Raw genomic sequence first — 5,960 nt, 5'->3', positions numbered from 1 at the left:
AAAAAAATTAGCCAGGCATGTTGGTGCAGGCCTGTGGTCTCAGCTACTCAGGAGGCTGATATGGGAGGATTGCTTGAGCCTGGGAAGTGGAGCCTGCAGTGAGCCAAGATCGGACCACTGCGCTCCATCCTAAGTGACAATGAGACCCTGTCTCAAAAAGGAAAGAAAAGGATGGGCGTGGTGGCTCAAACCTGTAATCCCAGCATTTTGGGAGGCTGAGGTGGGTGGATGATGAAGTCAGGAGTTCGAGACCAGCCTGACCAACACGGTGAAATCCCATCTCTACTAAAAATACAAAAATTAGCTGGGTATGGTGGCGGGTGCCTGTTAGCTACTCAGGAGGCTGAGGCTGAGGCAGGAGAATGGCTTGAACCCAGGAATCGGAGGTTCCAGTGAGCCGAGATTGTGCCACTGTACCCTAGTCTGGCGACAGAGCGAGACTCCATCTCAATTAGTAAGTAAGTAAATAAATAAATAATAAAGAGTCCAAAACTGCCCCACCAAATAACCCACCCCTCAAACCATCCTCACACTAATGCCTCCACTTTCAGTCCAGCTCCACGGGGCTGAAGCCTGCCTCTACCTTTCTGTATCTGTAACTCCCTCCATGAGAAAGAAAGCAGTTCCAGTCCTCATCCCGGACTCTCATGCGGCACCTCCCCCGAAGGCCAGGTCCAATGCCCCTCAGTGGGCACCTACCCCACACAAGTGACCTCCTCCCCTGCTGGGAGCTCAGGCTCCCTCCCACGTGTCCTGCTGGCCCTCCTCACCCCACTGGGCGCTTCCAGGCAGCCTCTGCTCAGTCCTCCTTACCTGCTCAGCCCTGACCCCCATACACCTCCCCCAAGGACGTCCCGCCCCAGTCAGCCCATTCAGGGCCACCATGACCTTGCTCAGCCCCACATAACGGCTTTAGGGCTGAATTATTCGGCCAAGGAAGGAAAGGAAGGAAGAAGAAAAAGCCAAACATGTATTTTACCGTGTAAGCATTGACATTTACAAGAATCATTTGGAAATTTACAGGAATTACTTGGAAGAGTTTATAGAGCAATTGAAACACTGAGAAATGAATAACCTGTAAAATTATGCATTCAGTTTTAAATATTTAAGAGAGAGTTTAATTAACTAGATTTATAAATGGAACTGAACACTAGAGAATAGGCTTTTTCTTAGCAACCATTGGATTGTTCTATTAATATTTATTATGTTTATAAAAATAGAGTTGTAAGATTTCCAATGGGCATAAAAGCTTAAGAACAAAGTGAAAGTGAGATTTCTGGATTGTTTGTTGGTTTGTTTTTGGGATGGAGTCTTGCTCTGTCACCCAGGTTAGAGTATAGTTGTGCGATCTCGGCTCACAACAACCTCCGTCTCCTGGGTTCCAGTGATCCTCCCTCCTCAGCCTCCCGAGTAGCTGAGATCACAGGCATGCACCACCATGCCCAGCTAATTTTTCTTTTCTTTTCTTTTCTTTTTTTTTGTATTTTTAGTAGAGACAGGGTTTCACCATGTTGGCCAGGCTGGTCTCGAACTCCTGACCTCAGGTGATCCACTCACCTTGGCCTCCCAAAGTGTTGAGATTACAGGTGTGAGCCACCGCACCTGGCCAAGAACAAAATGAGATTTCTAAGTGTCATTTTCATCATCACAATGTTGATTTACAAAAAGCAGCCCCTGAATTACCTTCACTGTGTACAAAAAATAACCAAATGTCACCAACACAATGATATTCACGGAGCCTGAATTTCAAATCTCTACAGCCACCTGGTGTGCAATTATCTACTTTTCATCTAAATTATTTCCTAAAAGAGGCATAAAGTCAGAAAAATCAGTCTACTCCCCCTTCTTTATTTTGAGACAAATGAACTTTGGTGGCTATTCAATGCTCAGGAGTGGCCAGGGACAGTGGCTCACACCTGTAATCCCAGCACTTTGGGAGGCTGAGGCAGACAGATCACTTGACTCCAGGAATTCAAGACCAGCCTGGGCAACATGGTAAAACCCTATGTCTACAAAAACCACACAAACAATTAGTCAGGCGTGGTGGCATGTGTCTGTAGCCCCAGCTACTTGGGAGGCTGAAATGGGAGGATTGCTTGAGCCCAGGAGGTTTTAGCTTGGAAGGCTGAGGCTGCAGTGGGCAGAGATTATACCATTACACTCCACCCTGGGTGACCAAGTGAGTCCCCATCTCAAAAAAGGTCAGGAGTGACAATGGCCAGTGGCTTCCTGGAACAAGAGGAGAGGCCACTATTTCCTGGACTCCGGGAAACTTAATTGAGGAGGTGGTTAGATAGGTCTCCACATTTCTCAAAATCAGTGAACTACACCTTTAATATCTGCATCTTTTATTTTATGGGAAGGATACCTTGATAGAAAAACTATTGAGAAATACATATATTTGTTATTATTATTACTACTATTATTATTACATATTTTTTGAGACTAAGTCTTGTTCTTGTTGCCCAGCCTGGAGTGCAATGGCACGAACTCAGTTCACTGCAATCTCCGCTTCCCAGGTTCAAGTGATTCTCCTGCCTCAACCTCTCAAGTAGCTGAGACTACAGGTGTGCACCATCACGTCCAGTCTATATTAACTATTTAAAATTGAAAAAAAGCAGCCGAGCACAGTGGCTCACACCTGTAATCCCAGCACTTTGGGAGGCTGAGGCAGCTGGATCACCTGAAGTCAGGAGTTCAAGGCCAGCCTGGCCAACATGGTGAAACCACGTCTCTACTAAAAATATAAATATTAGCCGGGCATGGTGGCAGGCACCTGTAATCCCAGCTACTCAGGAGGCTGAAGCAGGAGAATGACTTGAACCTGGAAGGCAAAGGTTTCAGGGAGCTGAGATGGCACCACTGCACTCCAGCCTGGGTAACAAAGCAGGATTCCACCTCAAAAAAAAAAAAAAAAAAAGAAAAAAGGCTCACGAAAATATTATTTCAGGCTGGCACGGCGGCTCATGCTTGTAATCGCAGCACTTTGGGAGACTGAGGTGGGAGGATCACGAGGTCAGGAGTTCAGGACCAGCCTGACCAATATGGTGAAACCCCGTCCATACTAAAAATACACAAATTAGCTGAGTGTGGTAGCGTGTACCTGTAATCCCAGCTACTCAGGAGGCTGAGGCAGGGGAATCCATTGAACCCGGGAGGTGGAGGTTGCAGACCGCGCCACTGCACTCCAACCTGCAGAACAGAGACCCTGTCAAAAACAAAAAAAGAAGAAGAAAAAAATATTATAACTGATGAGAAAGATAAGCAACACTAACTAATGAATAAGAACCCATCAAGGATGCATATCTCAGTGATGGGAAAGCCTTTTAGACTGATAACAGATTGACTGTAATAGTTTGGCCAATCACTTAAGGCAAGCTGGGACTTGCAGGCTGGCTGGGTGCGAAGTCATATCCAGCTGCAGTGAAGAAACAAATAGAAAGATATTCATGGGAAACAATAGCAAGGTACTGAATGATGCGCCAAGTAATGTAAGGAGTGTCTTTTCTTTTCATTTCGTGGACAAAGTCTCACTCTGTTGCCCAGGCGGGAGAGCCCTGGTGTGATCATAGCTCACTGTAGCCTCTGACCTCCTGGGCTCAAGTGATTCTCCTGCCTCAGCCTCCCAAGTAGCTGTGATTACAGGCAGTTGTGTTTTCCCACATTGAGCTATGTTATTTTTAGTAGTGACGAGGTCTTGCTATGTTGCCCAGGCAAGAGTATCTTCTTTATTATTTTTATTATGATGATGCTGATTATTTATTTTTAGATGGAGTCTCTCTTTGTCACCCAGGCTGGAGTGCAGCGGTGCAATCTCTGCTCACTGCAACCTCCACTTCCCAGGTTTAAGCAATTCTCCTGCCTCAGCCTCCTGAGTGGCTGGGATTACAGGCGTGTGCCACCACACCCAGCTAATTGTTTATATTTTCAGAAGAGACAGGGTTTCACCATGTTAGCCAGGATGGTCTCGATCTCCTGACCTCATGATCTGCACACCTCTGTCTCCCAAACTGCTAGGATTACAGGTGTGAGCCACCACCACCACGCCCAGCCCAAGAGTGTGTTCTTTATAATGGTGAATAACGTTAGAATGATGGAGTCCGCCATTCAAGGGAACATTCTCAGGAACTAACTGAGCTGGGCTGGTGGTGTGATCACCTGACACCCTGCTGTCCTCTCTGTCCGTGCCCATGACGTGTTCTTGGCACAGAGACCCCTCTGGAGCCCAGGGCCTGGCTGCTTCCTTGGCTGAGAGGTAGCCCCTGTCTAAGCCTCAATTTTGTCCTCTGCAGAATGGGGGTACTTGCAGCTCCCCACCAAAATGCAGCTGCCAGCCTCCCCCTCTGAGCTCATGTTCCCGAGCTCCCGAGCTTGGTACCTTGGAGCGTGTGGGGAGGAGGAGAGAGGCCGGGGCCCTGGGAGGCAGAGGGTGGGGGATGGTTCCGACTCTGACATCTCCACCCAAACTTTCCACTGCCAGCCTGCCTCTGCCCAGGCCGCTCTGCAGCCTGCTGGGTGGGGCAGGAGCCAGAGTGAAGAGTGGAAAAAGTCCAGGAGGGCTGCTGGGCTGCTAAGAGCAGATTCTGCTCAGCTCCCACACCATCCCTGCCTTCCAGAAACATATTTTGGCCCTCCCCACCCCTCCCCCAAGCCAGTTCCCCAACCTTGAATTCTCTTCCAGAGTCTTGGGCCCAACGGGGCTGTTTCGGTACTGGCAGGATGGTCTTTATCTTTTTTTCTTTTTTTTTTTGAGACGGAGTTTCGCTCTTGTTACCCAGGCTGGAGTGCAATGGCGCGATCTCGGCTCACCGCAACCTCCGCCTCCTGGGTTCAGGCAATTCTCCTGCCTCAGCCTCCTGAGTAGCTGGGATTACAGGCACGTGCCACCATGCCCAGCTAATTTTTTGTAGTTTTAGTAGAGACGGGGTTTCACCATGTTGACCAGGATGGTCTCGATCTCTTGACCTCGTGATCCACCCGCCTCGGCCTCCCAAAGTGCTGGGATTACAGGCGTGAGCCACCGCGCCCGGCCAATGGTCTTTATCTTGCTCTGCTTTTGATCTAGGTGGTGATGGGGTCGTGGGTGGTCCAGCAGCTCATCCTGACCTGCAAACTTGGTGGCATGATGGTAGCAGTCCTGGAAAGAGGAACAAGACAGACTTGAAAGAGAAAAGTGGGACAGGAATACACGGTAGAGAAAGACATGGACAGAGCGAGGCAGCCAGCCCCAGAGACAGAGCCCACAGGAGAGGAGCACCCAGAGGTCGGGAGAGCCAGAGGTCAGGGCAGAGTGTCCTGTACCGCTGGTGCCTTGGGCAAATCCCTTCCCATCCCAGCCTCAGCCTTCTCTGTACAATGGGAGCGACTCATGTTCCTCCCTGCTGGAATTATGGGGCCCCAATCAGTGATCTCCTGCGTATCCTGGGCAGCCCAGGGACCTAGGAAATGACAGGTGTAGTCCCAGTCGATCCCCTCCTTTCACCCCTCCTCACCGAGGACTTCCCCCGAGCTGAGTGCACTCCAGGACCCGGGTGTGCAGCGCTGAGCGGATCAGGCAGCACCCTCACCCCCGCCCTGGGAAGCTGCCCCATCTGTCACTATCGCGGCTGTTCCCTTACAGAGGCAGAAGTTGCGATTTCAGCAAGGACATCCTTGGTCCAGGCAGGAGGTTCTCAGCTGGAGAGAAGGGTCTGGAGTTCCCACCCAGACTGGCCTCCCAGGACCGACTATGTCTGTGAATAAAATAAAAGTAATTACTTCTTTCAGACAGGTCTGCAAAGAACAAATAAATACATAATATGAGATAGAGGCTCTCTGTGTGCCAGGCAGCGGGAAGACAGGGCTGGAGGGGCGGTGGCACAAGAAGCCTTCTCTGCTGTGAGTTTATTATTATTAAACGGTCCCTCTTATTATCAGCTCCTAGGAGGGGGCAGGGCATGCGGGCCCTGGGTGGTGGAGGG

General features: G+C 49.7%; 1 long non-coding RNA gene across 1 annotated transcript in view; it reads right to left on the bottom strand.

Moving 5' to 3' along the window:
• Positions 1–4,915: 4,915 nt before the first annotated feature.
• LOC119467955 overlaps positions 4,916–5,960 on the bottom strand; it is a 6,259-nt gene continuing 5,214 nt past the window's right edge. The window contains exons 2-3 of the long non-coding RNA XR_005196589.1: positions 5,619–5,732; positions 4,916–5,137 (exon numbers count right to left, since the gene is read on the bottom strand). This is a non-coding gene — a long non-coding RNA (uncharacterized LOC119467955). The remainder of the gene's footprint in view (positions 5,138–5,618; positions 5,733–5,960) is intronic.

The sequence above is a fragment of the Cebus imitator genome, unplaced genomic scaffold (genome assembly GCF_001604975.1).
Source record: "Cebus imitator isolate Cc_AM_T3 unplaced genomic scaffold, Cebus_imitator-1.0 Scaffold356, whole genome shotgun sequence".
Taxonomy (NCBI): Eukaryota; Metazoa; Chordata; class Mammalia; order Primates; family Cebidae; genus Cebus; species Cebus imitator.
The sequence above is the reverse complement of the archived record's forward strand: the minus strand, read 5'-3'. Positions and strand labels throughout refer to the sequence as shown.